Source organism: Haliaeetus leucocephalus, unplaced genomic scaffold (assembly GCF_000737465.1).
Source record: "Haliaeetus leucocephalus isolate CR32 unplaced genomic scaffold, Haliaeetus_leucocephalus-4.0 Scaffold140, whole genome shotgun sequence".
Classification (NCBI taxonomy): domain Eukaryota; kingdom Metazoa; phylum Chordata; class Aves; order Accipitriformes; family Accipitridae; genus Haliaeetus; species Haliaeetus leucocephalus.
This window is the reverse complement of record NW_010972576.1, coordinates 1,886,957-1,907,494: the sequence shown is the minus strand read 5'-3', so window position 1 is coordinate 1,907,494 and position 20,538 is coordinate 1,886,957.

The following is a 20,538-nucleotide window of genomic DNA, read 5'->3' as shown; positions in this document are numbered from 1 at the left end:
AGCTAATGGATTTCTTGGCACAGTGGATTTGTTTTTCCAGGGTAGCATAATTTTACATTCACATTTCATTACTAAGTTTTACCTTCAGGATTCAATTCTAATTAATTAAATGTGCAAAAAAAGGCCAGGTGACTTTCCCCTCTTCGAATGCAGCTTGAATTTAATCCTTTAAAATCAGGTATAAATACCAAGCCTAAAATATAATTGCTCTACCAGGAAAAGCTAAACTCAACACAATAATCCCTAGCCCAAATAACCCTGGAAGCACAGGGTGAAATTTGAGTCTTAATGCAACTATGTGCATGTGTAAGCAGTCTTAACTTTTTCTGCTTTTCAAATCGCTTTTTATCTTCCCCTTTAGAAGCATAACAAATCTGCAGGACAGCAAGCTTTGAAGATTTTGTTTTCTGTGAAGATTTTCACATATGACAAAAGAATTCATAAAGTACAATGACAATTCACAGTTAAACATTCTTCAATTATAAAATAGTAATATAAAAGATTTCCACTAGTCAATTCCTAGCATGTATTCTTCTTTCTCACAAGAAATGGCAAAGCTACCATTGTTTCTTCTTATGAGACTGTGCTATGGCAGCATCCTTAGCAGGCTCTCTTAGGTTATCGTAGGAGCAATTGACAGCAATTGTTGATATGTGAAACAATGATTACAAAACAGAGTTTGCCAGAAAACTTCATTGCACAGAAGGCTTTGACGTTTGAAACACTTTTCTTCATAAAGTAGGGTGAAAAGCAGCTCCAGAGTTATCTGAAAAAAAAAAAAAAATTAAATCCCTTATATTCCAGATACAGGCTAACTAATATGTAGTAATGGGGTCCTGTGGGAATGCTGGGTGAATGTCAGATTCTGAAGAATTGTTCAGTGAAGGCAGACATAAGCATAAACATAATAAAACAGTGATATGTGTGGGGGATTTGATATTCTTTTTCATCATACTCTTTTGGCACAGGTCTCTAAACCACTGCCACATAAGTTAGTTCCATAAACTGTTGAACTTACCACCAGCTTTGACCTCTGCTAGCAAGATGTTTTTGACATAACAATATCCACAGCATTTTAATTCAGTACACTGTTACACAGAGGCCACCTTTTGTCACCAGCATATATTAAAGAAGTTCAGTTTCAAGTTCAGAAACTTACTTTTCAGTTATCAGAGAAAATAAATATGTTTTCTACAGTATTTTTATATGGCTTGTCTTTCATGCTTAAATGTTCCATGTACTCCTATTTCATCTGGTGGGATCCAGTCCCCTTCATCCGCTTCCAGGGTGTTTTAGTTAGGGCATTCCATCTTTGAAATACCACTAAACTGCTTACCTGTAAAGAAATGAAGGCATGCTATGACTCAAAATCAGGGGTCTTCTAAATACAGCTAACTAGTTTATAATACATTTACATGGAGCAGAGAAAGGGACTGGATTCTGTGACCTAAAAGGCCTACCCAGTCCTATACTCCTTGTTTCTGTTGTTCAAAGTAAATAATGTAGCAAACATTTTATTCTCTATACATCTCTCAACACTTACCTGCAGGAATATTCCCTTTTGCAGTCACGTCCCTTTGGCATTTCTGGATAATGCAGCTGAGAAATTTTTCTGTTTACATTGAATTTACTTTTACTGTTGCTCAAGGTCACAATTGCAGCAAACGTACTCTAATTCATATTTTTAAATCTGTGAATCTGACGGAAGCAATCTGGGTACCTAACCCTGCTAAAATGCATAACGTAGTTCAGTAAATAGCACGTTATATCTCCTTTCAACTAGATACTGCTTTTTATTGATAGAGCCAATGGGAGAAAATAATCCCCAAAAGATGAGATTGTCCAGAAATAGCAAAATGGAAAAATGTTGGGTGGAAAGAACCTTCTGGCATTTATGAAGTACATTAATTTATAAATCTGCTGTGAAAATTATGTTTTCCTATGTTCTCTTAATTATAAAACCCAAAAATTCCTATAAAAGAAATAAATATAACCCCAAATATAACCCTTACTATTTGAAATATAATTAAACCACACATGTAAGTAGTCTATTATATGCCAAGTACTTAAAGAGCTAAAAAACCTACCAGGACATGCTGCAGAACACATGAGATTTCATAACTATTTCAGATTTTATACATAGTCACAAATACAAACAGATTACTAGTAAATACACACCTATCAGGACCCAGTAAAATTAGTAATTGCTCAAGACCACCTATATTTGAGGTCTCTTTGGTTTGGGTTTGTTTTGGTTTTTTGTACAAACAGTTCCAAATTGTGTGGGCACTTTTCATGCTATGTTCACAACTTCTCTGGAAGCACCTTCCCTAAAATACTGTTTGTGTCACATTGTAAAATCAGAATGTATTAGAGATGAAACCTAGGGCATCAGACCACATTTCAGTGTGCTATTATCAGTCTGGTCATTTGGGCAGTAACATAAGAGGAACCTAAACCAGGAGAGGTCAAAGGAGCAAAGGTCAACTCAGAAACTGCCACACCCGGGTAACTGCAGCCTTCTGTTAGGTCTGGTTATCTAATACGTAAGGACTTCACAAACAGCGATAAATACATACCTGGGCAATAACCTGGATAGCAGCTTTCTGCCCCATTTGACCTTTGGAAGGTGAATGTATGCTTTACTCCAAGTAAATTTACAATGTAAACATCAACATGGTTGAATTTATTCCCAAATATTCCACTCCTGTTAGTTCATCTTAATGATTTCTCAAGGTAAGATGGTTTACTGAAAAAAAAGTTCAGGGGACATTTTTTGTTCTTCATTTCAGAATGATGATTACGTATAAACCAGAAGGTATCAGCGAAGGCTTACTTTGTCATAATCCTGAGCAGAATGAGAAAAATAAATATGATAAAAATCTCATGTGGCCATGACTAACAACTCCACTCCTCAGACACAGCGGTTCTTTCAACCAGAAAAGATAGAGCTTCCCAAGAATAGGGCCAAGACAACAGAATGAATTCCCTTATTACATATGAGACAGTACAAACCATATTCCAAGTGCAAGGCTCATTCCCTTGAATTGCCACCTCCTACACAATACAGACCATAGACACATAAATCACAATGTCTGCCAAAGGAAACCAGCAAATAAAAAAGCTCTATCAAAACAAGGCACTTCATTGTACTTTCCCTCTGCTGTAAAGGAAAAAAAAAAAAAAAACAAAACAAAACAATAAAAAACCTGGTGTCAGCTGTTAGGCCTGTTACTAAATGACTGCTAAAATATACCATTTTGTTATAGAATACAACAAGCAATAAAACAGAAGAAGGAATAATAAGAAATGCAAGATGGATGAACACTGTCCCTGTAATTCCAACCCAGTTTCTAGACCAAAGAGAAATGATTAAAAATCATTGCTGTTTTCATTGTTTATTTTTGTGGTACAGCCTTTCAGGAGCAATAAAAATAAATATTCAGTCAGAGCTAAGGCTTGCATGGTAATGAACATTTCATAGATAACTGGAGTGCTCTTCTGTACCAGTGAGCTTCCCTCAAAGTCAGAGGAATCACATTGCCTGCGATAAATACATTACCTAGCGCTTCTAACTGTGAGCTGTAAGGCTGTATCCCAAAATACATTCATGTAATCTGTGTGCATTGTAGTACATCTGAATTACAAAAATCTCGTCAGGGTCCTTTTGTTAGTAGTTAATGCACAGGCTAAAAGAGCTGACTCAAAATCCCATGTGAGCAACAGCATTAATTTTTCAAGTAATTCAATGTATCAAGTATGCAGTTTTGCCATGAAAAGAATAAAGATCAAAGAGACCCATCTGGGCAAAATTGGCATAAAAACATACCACATTCAGGGACAAAAACACTGCACAAAATGGGTAACCCTTAGACTAAATCTTCTCTATTTCAGATCAGGCTTGCAAGGGAAGGCTACGTTTGTGACATGTCTATTTTAAAGTAACGAGAATAACTGTACTACAGTGAGGATTAATCTTTCATTCTTTTTTAATGTTTATCAAGTTCAGAAGTGTAACATCTGAAGGTTTTTTAACAGATGAAATATTGCCATTATTATTATTAACAATTTTAGTTTAAAGTTATTTCTCTAGGTGGGGATTTTGTAGATTTTGTTTTTAAAGGATAACATAGCAAAACTGGAAGCGACTTTTGTGCATAACAACTTTAATTGTTTCTATAATTAAAATAATCACAATCCTCTTCCTCTCTTTGGAGCTAAAACTTCTGAAAAAATTAGTTAGCTGAAGGTTTCCCCAAAGGTCAATGGAAGCAGCTAGAAAAGGCAAGCGATACAGTTTGCTTTCTGCTTATAAGTCCTTTTTTTCACTCTGTCACTCATGAACAGAGACTTGCAGCATGTCTTCTAATATCACCAGATGAAATTTAGTAGGATGACTTTATTTGGACTAGTCCATGTGGAGAGCTGATTGGTAACCACAGTATGCGTTCTCCAAAGCGGGTGGCAAAAGCCATTAGTGCCTGCTTTTCTCCCCGTTGCCCTTCAGCAGCAAGTCCACTGGCTGGTGCCTACAACTACACCATAAATAAATTATTTACCTGTCACTTCCGAGTTCACACCATATTCTAGCCTTAAAAACTCACTGTTTTCGAGGACTTCCTAGGGATTACTAAATTTGTAAGGTAACAAAAAAACTTTATATTTATTTGTGTATAAAAACAGAAGGACATTTTTAAGAGCAAGAGTAGTTAGGCACTCTCCTGTCCAGAATTAGACTGAGATTAGCAGTTTTTGGATGAAACATATTTTCCATCTCTTGAGCAAGAATTTACAAAGAATAAATAGAAGCATGTAAATCACAGTTGTGCAAATGCACATGACAAATGTTTTAATCTACCTATATCAACAACCATTATATACTTGATACCTGCAAAAACTTGACAATATCTACTTGGCTAAGAAAAAACTACAACAATCTAGGTAAGTATCAGTTTGAATGTAAGTCATTGGAAAAAGTGGCCCAGGAAGGTCCTGAAAAACAAGAACAAGAGAGCCAGATTAGAGTAAAAGAGATAGCTGGGGAAACAACTGCAAATTACAACTGAAATAGCTGTGTATGTAACATATATAGGGGAATTGTATCTATATACATACATGCACTTAATTTCCATACATAATATGCATATTAATATATAGAAATACAGAGAAATCATATGTAGAAAAATATACATGGCTATGTATGTAGAAATCATATATATAGAAATATCATGTATCTAAAAAATAGATAAATACATATTAAAAAAGAAATATCATGTCTAGAAATATATATATAAATAAAATTATATTTCTATATATAAATAAACTACACACAGAAATCAGAAATATACATGATAAAAACCAAAATATTGCAGAACTGAAATCTAACAAGGAGATATCATCAGATCATGGGAGAGAAAAACAAAAAGTAATTTAGAAAAGAACCCACTGCTTCAGTATCTCAGATCATAGTTATTTGGAAAGCTGGAGAGGTTTCCAGATGAAGGAACAAGGTATCTTTGACTTTGTTTGTTATTTCTATTATTTTTTATTGTTCCAGTTTTTTTATTCTCTTCCTTTCCTTATTCACCTCTGATATAGCAAATAATATCATTTTCTATCTTCTTTTTTTTTTTTCCACATTTTAGTACTTAAACATAGCTATCATACTTTTTTTTTTTTTAATACTTTTTACTTATCTCTTTGGGGAAAGAAAAGAAAAAAGGTTATGTTTTTTATGTTTTGTGAAATATCTGAAGTTGAATAGATATCATAGTCTGCCTCTCATTAAGAAGCCAAGCATCAGTCTTAACCAATTTAGTGTCGCTCAAAGCCCTTCTGGGTCATAAAAAACCCCTATGTAATTTATTAACATTTACCTGACTCCTCTGACTCTTTCTTCTGTTTTGTACAGCATAGCTATTTTTGTAATAAATGTGGATGTTCAAATTCCTTTTTTTGTTCTGCATTTTCTTTTTCTTCTTAGTTAACTTATGTAGTCTACTTTTTCTAGAATCTACAACTTCTCTGTGCAGAAATGAACTAAAAATTTCTATAATCTTGATCTCCACAAGTTGTACTTTGATACTTTTCATTATTATCGTCCTACTTTAGTGGTTTTTGTAAGTATTTGAGCAGCCTGACAGCAGTGTTTATAGTGAGATATATTTTCTTTTAAGAACATCATACAATATTGTGGGGTTTGCATAAATTTTTTTCATTAAAATATATCAATAAGAAGCTACTCTTTGAAATACTCTGGTATTTTGTAATCAAAAGTACCTGGCATCATTTGTGCTTCAGAGCCAAAAAGTTGAAATTACAAGTCATTAATGGAGGCTGCTGGTATTGTGTAGATACAGCTGTTTTACCCCAATTTTGAACTTCTCTTTTTTTTTAATAGCCTAGATAGAAAATCAAGGGAATATAAAGAAAATGTAACAATATATTCAAACTTACTAAAAGCTGTGTTTTTTCTCAGTGTTTTGTTTGTAAACAATTTCAGATTATTCTTTCAGTAGTCCACTGCTTGTGAGAGTCAGATAAACTCTTTTCATCCTTCCCCAGGCTGTTCTTTCCATGGTGTCTGCTCCAGAAATGCCATCAGTAATAGACTGTGAGCTTCTGAAAAAAGTAGAAGCAGAGCAAGACAGTGAACATCACTCTTGGCGAGGTGAAGGCAGGAGAGCAATGGGTGACCATTTGTGGGGAAAGAGAAGGAGAAAATGAAGTGGGACTACCATGCAGGGATACATGCTGGGGGGCTGGAAAGCAAGGATGATCAATGTAGAAGGCTGATGTCCTTATGTGAAAGGACAGAAGAAAATTTGAAACTATGCTATGGAAAAGGGAAAGAGAAGGTACATATCTATCTGTGATGGCATATAGCCAACTCTTTACCACTGATACTGCTTATTCATACCAATGGTTCCTGGGGGGGGAAGAGAAAAAAACCAAAACAATGAAGCTTGTGATTATCTGAGTTAAAGCATACTAGGGTTCAATTTTCCTCATTTTACTTACCCTGTCAACATTTTCTTCTGGTCACAAAAGATACTTCAAGGCTGTAAAATTGTACAGCATCAAACATTTGTGAGCTTAGGGCACAACTGGGTTGTACTCCAATTCATTTATAGCACACAGAGGTCCTGTTCAGAACATTCAGGGACAAAACCTTAATTTTTTTCACACCAAAACACAAAACTATCAAGTTCTAAGGAGACAGAAACTCATATTTTTGGCCAGCGCTATTAGTTTTAAACATAGTTACATTATAAGTCTTGCTCAGACAGTCTGTAGTTCTGAAGCGGAGGCATAGCTACATGACTTCAATTGGATCAGAGTGGACCTGAATTTAACTCTTATTTTAAAGCATAACTACAAGTCCAAGCCTCAGTAATTACTTGCTTAAACTGGGAAGGCATAGGACAAAGCATTACTTTTCCTTTTGTTCAGGCTGTCAGAATAATAATTTTTAAACTCGGTCCCTCGAGAATCATTCAATTCCTTTAAATACCTAGAGCATTAAAGACTAGGTGTCTTTCTTCTAAGACGGCATAACTTTGAAATTCAGTGTTGTTTTTTTAATGCAGAATTACTACAGCCATGATTGTAGTAAATGTCTTTGACAGATTGCTCTCAGTCTTATTTAATGGTAACTATAGCAACAGAGTTCCGCAATTATCAATTGAGGGCATGTTCTATCTAAATAAATAAAGATATCATCTGAGTTATGTCTTTAATTACATCTGCATAATTAAGAGCTAATCACAACAATTTTAAAAAGCTCTTTGCATTATTGAATTTTTAATCTCGTAATAGTATTGATATTTAGGTATGTGTTTAACTGCAGTCTGAAAATATGCTGCTAGCAGATAATTTTGTTGCCTCATTTTGAATAGACAAAAGTTTCACTTACTGGCAGGGAGATGAACCTCTGAAAATGACTACGTTTTGGCTAGGAGTCAATTCAGTTGCACTGCATGGAAGTTACATTGGGGGTTAGAATCCCTTCCTTCTTAAGAGAGGGAAATGTAGCCCCTGACTGTGGTGGGAGCAAAATTGTTCCCAGCTCATGCTTTCCTATCAAACATATTCAAAACACAAAGTGAAATTTACTACTAGAAATACAAGATGCATAATCTGCAAGAATATTTATGTTGCATGCGAATACAGAAGCTTTATCCATCACTGAGCCGCAAATAGCCTGGGTTTAATTTTGCCAAAATGATAGGGAGTCACAGAGACAAACTTAAAACAATGCTGTGAGTCACTGCCTTTTGATTCTCCTTTTATTGCTCCATAACTTATAATCTTAATAAGCCATTTGCATCCTGTTTTAAGTAGCATGGGAGAGTAGATCACGATTTTTTGATTTGTGCCCCATGCAGTAGTGTAATCAGCATATTTTTAGGTTTGTCACAGATTTGTTGCAAAAGTTAAGGAAATGCAGTCACCCAGTTCTGAATATCAAGTTTCGGGCTAGATGTATTAAGACATAGCAAACAGCACCTTTCCATATTTATTATGGAATTTTTTATTGTAAACATAAAAGTCAAGCTCTATCATGATACATCCAAGATATTTGTTGTTTAGAAATTTTAATTTGCAGGTTTCATCCGGTAATTTTCACAGAAATTTCAATAGTTTTTTTTCTCAAGTCTTTTCCCCTTTGGCACCACATGGGTCACTTTACTTCATAAGTAGTCCAAGCTGTGGACCAAAGAGAACAGTTATGAATGAACTCCTTGATATTTTTGTAGAGATGACACTGATCAGGGAGTAATGCACTTGTTAAAATATTATAAATAGCACAAAAAGCTATTTAAATTATAACTTTATTTATCATAAATCTCCTGATATACCCAGTTGTTGGAATAAGTGTGTATGACAAATACAGGGAGAAAAGTAATACAGGTTACACTACTATGCAAAATTAAAGACTTAAGTTTGTAATATGGTCAGTTGTGAAACAGCTGTAATAGCCGCAGTATTTTTTAATAAGCTACTGGTGATAACACTATGATATTTCCCTCATACGACATTTCAAAATATTTTAAGTTATTGCTAGTGCCTTAGCCTACTAGGTAACAAATTTTATAATAGTCAAGAAATTATCAAATATTGGTGTTCTATGTTAAAGTTTTGCCTTTCAAAATATAGCTATTGTGTCCAAACTCTCAAGCCTGTATCTGAAATTTTATTACAACTTCTATTTGTGACTGCATGACCTTGCCCATTTAATGTGCTGGAATCTATAAAAAGCTCCATAGGGTGAAAAATGCATTCTTCTTTTTAAGCTTTCAAAGATATCTTCCTATTTGTGATATGCAGAAGTAAGTTTCTTTAATCTCTGTATTTTCTCAATTCATGACTTGTAGCCATCTAAACATTTTTAATACCTAGCAGGATAAATGTCAGCACTGAAAAATAGTGCAGTCTTGCGCCTTAAGTAAAAAAAAACATTACTGCGGATAAACTTTAGAAGATTATAACTTAATAGAACATTACTTTGTACAGATGGAAAAACCATTTTGTTTAAAGATTTTAAACTTTCCATTGTATCTTACTTAAAAATAGAATTTCTATAGAGTCTCTCTCTTTCTGTCTGATAACTACTATACTAGACACTGAAAATAGCATAATGAAACCCAGAGTTACCATCCACAGTATGTTTCAAAGATGCAAGTCTAGGTTACATACAACCCCAAGCTAACTTTAACCATACTAGCTTGGATACTAAAAGGAATACAGATGTGGCATCAGAGCCTTCAAAGCAACCTCCACAAACATGCTCACCTAAAGTGCTCATCATCTACACCAATCCTGAAATTAAGCTATAATCTTAAAGTTGCTCCACTTTTAAACCAGAGATTTCTGTTTTATGTATGCTGCATTCATATCTGCCCATTGCAATAAAATATTACATATTGAGAGAGAAAACTATGTTAACAGAGAGAGGTGCTATTAAATCATCCTTGAATATTTTAGCTTCAGGTAAAAAAACATTGATTTGTTTTTTTGCTCTGTGACACATTGTGAAAGTTGGGATAACACACACAACAGGATAGCAGTGCTTCTTTTCCATACATGCTCTTTCCATACATGCTCAGAGATAATAGGGTTTTGATTGATTTAGATACATTTGGCTGCTGAAGAACACTTTGCCCCATTTGCTGCTAAAATGCAATGACTGTTCAAGGCACCACTGGAGAACATTGTTGAGCTGAGCACATGACTAATACCCAGTGGCTGTTGACACAACTCTTCCTTTCAGAAGGATGTACGGTTGTTAAGAAAATAGTCCTGTGTTATGATAAATTCACCTTACACTTTTATTGCTATTATTACCCTTTGCTACTTGCAATTCAACCTAACAAATGATTACAAGTGATAGTTACAGAAATGCCAAGCCTTCTGTTTTCAGTCAGGTACGTTTAGTCAAACATAGAAAACAAACTCTTTACACAAGGATGGAAGACATCTAGCTGGAATGAAAATTTTAAAATATCTTTGATAAAATAATCACCCAAATAACACTTGCTAAGAGGACATAACAGCACCTATTATTCTTCAAATCATTCAGTCAATTTCTAGCCCACCAATACAATTGATACCAAACCATCACTGCTATATTAAACACAATTGCTGCCATAATAGTAACATTTTAGCTGGACTCTTTCAATGTAAATACTTCATCACAATAAAAACACATGAGTATCAGAGCAATTCATAAAAAAAACCCAAAACCACAACTTTGCAAAAGTATTTGGTTGGCCACTGCACTCTTAACACACTCCACATCTTCAGATTCATTTTAGTGCTCCCATGACTGTTTTACTGTTGGAAATCTTTCTACTAGCTTTGATTACTAGCTTTATTCTCCATGAATAAAAGTGTAGAAGTGTTTAACAGTTGAAGTTTTTAGTTATTATTTTCCACCAACTTTCATTTCCAGTTCCTTGAAGTTCCACTTAATATTAAAATTAACCAATCAGAACAGCTCAAGAGAACATTAAAAAGAGAAGGCAGAAGGGGGAAGGAAGGAGAAAACCAACAGGATCACCCAGACTCTTACTTGCACACTTATTTAATCTTTCCTTGTCTTGTATCATACCTGTTTCAGAATAAATTTTCATTGACGTACATCTGTATCTCAAGCGCACATGGTTTGGCTTCAGTAAAACATTGCAGCAAGAATAGTGACAAAGAGATACAATGGTCTACATAGTCTGCTATCCTAGTAAATTAAATTAACTTTCAATTTTATTCTCTTTTATAATTATTTATGTAAAATATAGGAACACTCACAATATTTAGGGTAAAAGTGTATTCTGTGATCAACACTGCAGATCCCTGGGAATTCCAAAGATAGAACAAGAGCAGAATATGTGATGGAAACCTGCAATGCAGATAAGAAGTACACAGTGCATGTCAGAGAAGTTTGTCTTGCAGAAATAATGGAAGCCCAGTGATAACATCTATATCCATGTCTACAAGCCTCATTACTTATTCTAGTCAAAGTAGTAATTATTTCTTTTGCTAAATGAATGTAATTGTCTTATAAGTAAATCTTGATTTTAAAATATTTTCAAATTAATATGTAATTATATTCTAACTTTATAAATCTGTTTTATTCAGTATTGCATGGAAGTCTCAGACATCTTTCACTGAAATTAGATTGCCAGTTTCTCTGACGTAAATTAACTTAGGAACTGGAAAAAAATTCAATTTAAACATTGTGTTACACACACAAGCGGGAGGATGGAGGTAGCGTTCAAGCAGGTAAATTTAAAAGTTATGGAAAGTGAACATTGATCCCCACTATGCTTTCACTACTTTCAAATTACAATCCAACAAAGCTTTTGTAAGTTGAGAGCTGGGGCCTTTGTCAGATTTTGGTTTTCATTTGAAAGTCCACGTGATTTTTGAATCATCAGTCTTTCACAATATTAGCCTTTTCAGCCAGGAGGTCTTCATGATATTAACATCTTTTTCGCTTCTCCCCTCCTGCTTGTCAAGTTGATACATTGAGTCTCATCTTAAAATACCTCTAACACTGCTGTAAACAGTACTAAAGCAAACCCTTTGCATGCATACTGAATTTTCTTTTCTATGCAGTTTCCTATATTAACCCACATATATAAACCACTGTAAAATCAGTCTTAAAATAAAGACTTTGAGGTAGCAGGAACTAAGTCTCATTGTACATTTGTAGCGTTTGTGTGTCGGATTTGTAACAACTAAAGGTATGACACTGCTGTAAAGGAAATGTCAAATACTTTTAAAATCATAATAATGATAATATTGAGCAGCATTTCTAGTTGAGGTAAACTGAGTGGAACTTTTTCTTGGCATCACTGATACTTTGTTGAGCTTTCTGTTTTGAACTGGGAAATACAAATTTTATCAAACAAATCAATACCATGCCTTCAACTGAAATAAAAAAAAATCATTTCCAGTAGGTTTATCTCAGAGATACAGCATGTCTTACAAAAGGGTTCAGCAATAAGCAATAAAAAATATTTGGGATGAAAAAAGCTAGAGCCTAAAGGAAATTAGAAAATAATATTTTGCATAGGAGCCAATAAAAGGGGTAAGGAAGATACAAAATAATTATTGGTATCTAAATGTTGATTCCGGCACTTCTTCATTTTTACATACTAAAGATTAAGAGAACATTTAGCAAAAACAGATCCTTAGACCTTTCCAAGAGTTTCTTTCACGTCTTGAGCTTTATAGAAAGGCTTGTGAGCAAGCTCAAGGAAAGCCATATTAACTTTTCACTGATGTCAAGACTTTTTTTTTTTTTTTTTTTTAATCTGAAACCAAAATAGTCCACAGATACAACTTTTGACTCTTAAACATGGAAGCTGTTCATGTGCACGGTCAGGTAAACAGGTCTTGACACTGTTTTGGGTCATTTCTTGAATTAGATTATGTTCATACTAAAATACTTGACCAAGTCTTTAAGTCACAGAAGACAACTCAGTATCCCACAGTACGTTGTCATATGGCCATATTTACCACCAACTACCATATTGTATAGGTCAGAGTCTAAGTGGGCAGACTCCCCAGTGGTCCAGTAAAGATGAATTTAAGAAATGCTGGGTCAACTACCACCTGCAAGCCATACTACAAGAACAGCCTAGACGCTCTTCTGGTCCATCTTCCAAGACCTTCCTTCACAGCTTCCCAGATGGCATCAGGCTTGGTGCACGTTTCTGTCGGTTCCTTGACAAGGTAATTTACTGCTTGTGGTGCACATGAGGATGAACACCAAGACAGCAAATGTGTGTAGGTCAGGAGGCAGCACCATAGGGGAGGAGATCTAGAGACTTTGCATAATCATTCCACAATGGCCAAGTGTCCCATAAAGCCTACAGCTCAAAAAGATTTCCACAGTGGAAACAGAACTTCCAAAAATGAAATGCTACAAAAAGCACTTTGTTCCCAAGATAAGTCCTCCTCCTCAAGGAAGGCAGCGTTTCACCAACAAAGACAACTTTGCAAGCCTTGTGAGCGCTACCAGAATGTCCTTGGACTGTATGCATTTGAGGTTCCACCACCCTGAGCTTAAATTTAAGTAGGAGTAAAGGGAAAGACGGACAAAAAAAAAGCATGTGTCCCTCTCAGATGTGCCAGTATTATGTTACAAAAAAAAAAAAAAATTCCCCACCTTTTTTTTGGCATGGTTCTGGTAAGGCTGCAGGATTAGGCATCCAAGTGGTGGGAGATTTACAAAGTTTGTTATCAGCTTATAAATCACATATGTATGTTGTATTAATAATTTAAAAGTATAATTACAGCTTTTCAATGCTGAAAGGAAATTTTTGCCCAAGTAGTAAAAACCCATTTAAGAAGCACTGATTTTTATTCTGACATCACCTATAGTGGATAAATTCAGAACATTTGGCTGGAGCACTTTTTCAGTCCTCTGAGAAAGCATTAATAATTTCTTCCTTTTCATTAATCATCATTTAATTAAGCAGCAATTAATTAAACAGCATACATTTTCATGGAGAATGTGCGGCCTTAAAATTCTCCAAGGATTGTCTAAACCTTACAAACCTCTGGAACCCAATAGCCTAATACATGGGGTAAATAAGCTTAGCATTTAAAATAGACAATTAAGTTATAAAGTAATTTAAATATTTGTCATTCAGAAGGTTTTCCTGAACAGCACTTCTACGTGAAAAATTAAGATTATTCTGCATTAATAAAATAAGGCATAACTGACAAACTTGTACAGACCTTATACAGATGGAGGCAAGGACAAGCATTCTGAAATATTAGCTGACTAAAATACAAAAACAATATCCATATGATATTTTCTATGATCACACTTTGATATTTCATCATAGTGAGAATTCAGGTAATTGTCTGTGTTTCCATGGATGCACATTTCTGTGTTTACAGTTGCATTAAATAACTTACAAAAGGTGCTTCTTCTAAGTCATTTACTTAAACACCAAAGTTTAATATGAACTCCTACTGAATACAGACCATCTAAAGGGGCCTGCAATGGTAAACAAATCAGAACGGGGGAGGGGGCGCGAAGGGGGGTATAAAATAAAACCACCACATTTCCTGTCAATTCCTTAAAATCCCTTCCTTTGAACGTACAGAATACCATTGTGTCATCCTAGCTGGAAGATAACATCTCATTTTAAATATGACCCAACCTTATTTTGTAATGGTCCCCCTTTTCTGAAACGTTTGGAAAGAACTCAAAAGAATTCAAAATAATTCTATTACATACACTTCAAAACAATTGCCTGCCTCAAATACAAAACAAGTATTTTCATTTTATTTTTAAACTAGAGGATTTTTTTCCTTCCCATAAGATACATTTATTACTTACTTATTACTTATATTATGACTTATTACTTACATTAGTAAGTAAATTGGTGACCGCTGTGTATTAAATGCCTTGCCAAAGCAAATTTCCCTACTGATCTGTCAGCAGTTATTTTTAAATCCAGGAAATCATGTTCTAAAGCTAGGAAATACATGACACCTGAGTACACAAGGTATTTTGCAGTCCTGTGGCTCTTCAGGAAACAAGTTGTCAGGGTAAATATTATCACGCAGTTTTCTCAACAAATTGCTTTGCCATCCAAAAAGACACAAACATTTATCTCTTCTTGGGGTCAGGAAGGTTCCTTTGCACCTGAGTTTGTCACAATACAAAGAAGTACCCTTTCTTTTTCTCCTTACTTGGACATGTACAAAGGGATAAATATTTTAACTAGCTTGTTTTTAGACTGGCAAAAATATATTACTAGAATAAAAATTAACAGAAGAAAGAATAAAAAAAACAGTGAACTATGCTGTCGTGGTTTAACCCCAGCCGGCAATTAAGCACCAGACAGCTGCTCGTTGGGGGGAAAAAAAGTAAAACGCATGAGTTGAGATAAAGACAGTTTAATAGGACAGAAAAGGAAGGGGGGGGGGGGATAATAATAATAGAATATACAAAATAAGTGATGCTCAAAACAATTGCTCACCACCTGCTGACCAATGCCCAGCCAAACCCCAAGCTGTGGTGCCCTCCCGGCCAAGTCCTCCCAGTTTATATATTGGGCGTGATGTCACATGGTATGGAATACCCCTTTGGCCAGTTTGGGTCAGCTGTCCTGACTGTGTCCTCTCCCAACTTCTTGTGCCCCTGCAGCCTGCGCTGGCAGGGCAGTATGAGAAGCTGAAAAATCCTTGACTTAGTGTAAACACTGCTTAGCAACAACTAAAACATCAGCGTGTTATCAACATTCTTCTCATGCTAAGTCCAAAACACAGCACTATACCAGCTACCAAGAAGAAAGTTAACTTTATTCCAGCTGGAACCAGGACATTTGCTATATCCTAATCTGTGGTGCTCAGTACCAAATGCAATTTTTTTCAGAGGTAGTGACACACACACAAAAAAAAAAAAGAGGAAGAAACACCATGCTGTGACACATATGAGATATGCTATTACACTTTTTATAATACCATATCACACCTTAAACTTCCATCCTTCAGCTTACTTCCTTTAGTTCTATTTTATGACATTATTTTTACTACCATTGCTGAAATTAGAACCCAGTCTTCAACAGACTCTCCCATCAACAGAAATTATGGTTTGTGAATTAGGAGACCATTACAGTAGTCTGAAAATTACAATTAAGAATAATTAAGTAATACTAAACCTACTAAAACGATATATTACCCAGCAAAAATACTAGATAGAACTGGATAAAAAAAAAGTGTCAATGAAACATGAAGATATGAGTCACCCTGAATCTTTCTTAATGCATATAAAAAGTATCAGCTTCAGGAAACAAACAACAAAATGTGGGAAGGTACAGGAAGCAGAATATCAGGATCAAAATCTTAAGCTTTCCTTCCCCATGATTCCCCCCCCCCCCCAAATCTTCAGGGTGAAGAGGGGCTTTGACAAGATAGAGTGAGCAAATGCTTGATTCCATTTTTGTTGCAGCCCATTTTGTTGTGATGCATGAATTATATATTGGTGATAATATTCAGAGAGGGTTAGCAAAACAAACAGACAAAATCAATTCACCTTTATTTTTATTATCTAAAATTTACTACCATATTTGAAGAAACATCACCTGTTAACGAGGGCTATGTACAAGAAAGCATCCTCAGAAGTTTAGCTTTGTTCTTTACTATTGTTTTGCTTTTGTTCATGTGTACGCACACCACCTGCACTTTTCTTTGACTTCAGGACCCAGCTGAACTGCAGCCTACTTGGTTGCATACAGTTTTAAACAAAATAATGACTCCCTGCTGAGAAGTAGCATGACACAGGAGTCCCGTATCAACTCTGACCCATGCTGCAGAAACTTTGGCAAACCTGTAGAAGAAACTAGGATGCAACTGGCAGAGTAATTGAGAGTTTTACAAGCTCAATTGCTTTTGCTTGAGGGCAGGGTGTATTCAACTAAAGATGAATTGATAACATGCACTTGAAAAGTACAGTGAGGGAGTCAGATTTTAAAAAGCATGGTGCTGAAAACACTTATTTCTTTCATGATCTTAATTGCAAATCAACAGTCTGAAAATTTAACATGCCCATTACTTTGCATGACATAGTAGTAATTCTAGTCAGCAATTGAAGACACTAACTGAGAAATTCACTCAGTGGAACAGAAAGAAAAATCTCAAAGATGTAATTAAGTCGGATTAGGGCAAAAAGAAAACAGATTTCTAAAGGCATACTCTTTCCATTAAAAGAGAAACTTCTGAGAAGCATCAACATTTCATTCCAAAACTACTTCTTTACTGCTATTTCAGAATACTCTATGTAATTCCTTCTTGTGGAGTAAGATTTACTCCACAACTTCATACTTACTTGATAAATAATGCAAGAAATTCTCCTCTCCCTAATCCTTCAAATTCCCAAAGAGTTACAAAACCATCTCTGTTTTACTTCTAGCATTTCCTTTATGAGAAATACAGGTGCATGAAATACATTTGTGCCACATTTAATGCCTGCAGTAATTCAAGAAGTAATTTTAAATACTAAGTCACAAGATATATTAGACAGTTTTAGACAATTCAAATGCCCCCCTTTTGTGTTATTTCCAACCGTTTCATCACTCATTGCAAAGCATTAGAAGAAATAACAACAATTTCCAAATGACAGGGACTGTGCCTGAAGGCTTTTATGTGGGCTTGACTTTATTGATGCTAGTTTCTCTGTAAGGCACAGAGAGGATAAACACAGTACAACAAACTGATTCTTTTTTAAGAATTGTAACTGCCAGAACTGCCTTGGCATGTTGAATAAACTAGACCCAACATTTATTTTATCATTAAATGTGTACTATAACTGAACACCACATAGAAATGTATTCATAGAATTTAGGACCAGACATTCATTTCTCATGCATAAACACAGTTAGGAGTCAAGCTAAATGCATCAATATATTCTAGCTAGAAGAAGCTTCAAGAAATCTTCCTAAAGACACATAGCAATGGACAACTGGAAAAAGTTCATTAAAAATTCAGTCACGAGACAGTGAATTCTGGGTATGACTAGTGAATGTGGATGTGAGAGAGAGCAAGAGGAATTAACAGACTCAAGACATTGCTGAGAATTCAGAAGGTCCTCCTAAATGCCCTTCTCAATACCCCATAGCAGCTGCAATCAGCATCAAGTTTGTTTCACTAATCTCCCCTTTTCTGCTCTTCTACTAGCCAGAAAATCCAAGGGAAGCTTTTGCATATGCAGAGAAACTATCTGTTTGTGGAGGCAGCAGTGAATACAAGACAGATCTTCTGATACCTTCCAATTTTTATCCTGTGCAATTTAATGTGATGAGTGATTAAACATTACATCTGTTGATATTGTTTATTCGCATGGACGGAAGTTCTGTGGCCCCATAATTTCAGTCTCATTTGTACTAAGCTCTCTTACATTCGTTGCTCTTTCTGCTATGAAACTGAGCAGCCCATCCAAATACAGTTTACTTTTCATGATGCAAACAAAAAAAAGCCACTTTACAGATCCTTTTATTCCTCTGTTTAATTCCCGCAAGTTGCTATCAGAAGGCGATAATCCAGAGCAACTTTTACTGATCGGTAATTTCACCCTTTGCTGCAATCAAGTGTGAAATACACAGAAACAGAATAAAACAGGGGAAATCAAGAAAAGCACTGTCAACAATTAGCCAAGTTTGCACTACATCTTTTACTGTTCAAAACAGTATGGTGAAATCAATGAAACTTGTTATAGGTGATTTTTTTTATTATAGGCAGTCCATTTAAGTACAAAACACAATTTTCTGTTTCTTTCAGCTTTTAAAATTGTCAAAACTGTTTCTGTCTATGTTAGTGAAACACAGGTAATAGTCAAGAAGCTCAAGCTGAACTTTTCTCTCAGTAAGCCATCTCCTTATTAAACTGACAAAACAATGCTCTATGTCAACTGTAAATTTTGTTGTTCCAGTTGGCTTTCTGACCTGTTGATTTTAGGCTCTCACAGTCTGTCACAGTATTATTTTTCTGTTCCCAGAATACTCCCAAGACAATGGAGGTTCAAGACAAAACCATACCTTAAACCAGCAGTGAAGGGATTTCAGTATCACTTATTTCCAGAAGCCCAAGGTGAATTTGACTGGGTTTTTTTTAATTTTGTTTTGAGAAAATGCATTATAGCAATTCATTATCCCCACCCCCTCAAAAAATTAAACTGTTTTGGGTTTTTTTAAATAAATCAGATAATGAAGGGAGTGGAAAAACAGAGAAAAGGAAATCATTTAACTCATTTACATGTATTCACCTGTACCAGCTGCTATCTTCCTCCTATAAAAATATTGCATGTGTGTGAAGATCGTTCTTTAGCTGCAAAAATTGTAATAAGTTACAGTTTTGTAGCTGAAACAAGAAGTTGGGCCACAAATTCTCTGTTTATTGTTTGTTCAGAAGCATATTAAAGCATGAGAAAAAATTAGTCTTCTGGGTGCTACAGACTGAAGTATGCAATTAAAAAAGGTTACCTTCTAAAGAAGGTTTTAGGAAGAAGGAACATAAAAGAAGCTAATTGATTTGAAGAATATTGTCCATATTCTCTTGAGTATTCTATATTAGTGCCTAACACAGAATTCTAGTAAGAACTAGATATTTAAATACCCCTGAGAAATGGGGTTTATGTGCCCTCTTCCCTCCCTATTTCTTATGAATAACATCTTTGTTTACCCAGCAATTGACTATCTTTTCCTACTTCTCATTTTTAAGTAAGAACAGTAGAGACATGACCTCCTTCTTTTAGTCTTTTTTAGACCAGTATCTCCAATGATTTTTAGTTCTCTGCTATGGAAAGCACTAAGTGCCATTTCAATACATACTATTTATTAAGCTTGAATGGTGTGTGAATAACTTCCCTCCACTGTTAATCGCCTGGGGCACGTCTCTAGATCTAGAAGAGATGAACTAGCTATTTATTGACCCAGATCTCAGGACCTACAAGCTAGCCCCTTCCCCTTGCACATTCCTTAGGACTGACTGCCATGATTGTTCAGGAATAACTCCAGCTCCTGAAACAACAGGGGAACCCCTGAGGGCACTTGTTAGCCTATCTCTAGGCCACCTACTCCTCCCTTGCCCAGGACAGCATGGCTGCTTGTGCCTTCCCATTGCCCAGGAAGCCTCCCAGCCACCTCCAGGACCCTGAGGAAGACACCATCTTCCTTCTGCTCTTGCTTGCTCATGACTGGAAGCAAGTTGGCAGAACTTAAATGATGAGGGTCCTGGGAATGGAGACGTGGTATTGGAGAAATAGAGAAAAATTATTCTGTCTGACCTGTCCTATTCTAAAGCAACTTAAGTTGGCACCTGCCTTAAGGTGAAACAAAGATCTTTATTTAGGTTGAACACGAAGACTTTGTGTCCACAGAGTTTGATAGTTTCTGAAGTTTATTATAATTTTCTTCTTTCAAAGTCCTACGCAATTGGACTTATGGTAAAGATTTAATTACACAGTAATATCTTTCATGTCCTTAAGACACACATACACAGAGTAAAGCTTTATAAAGA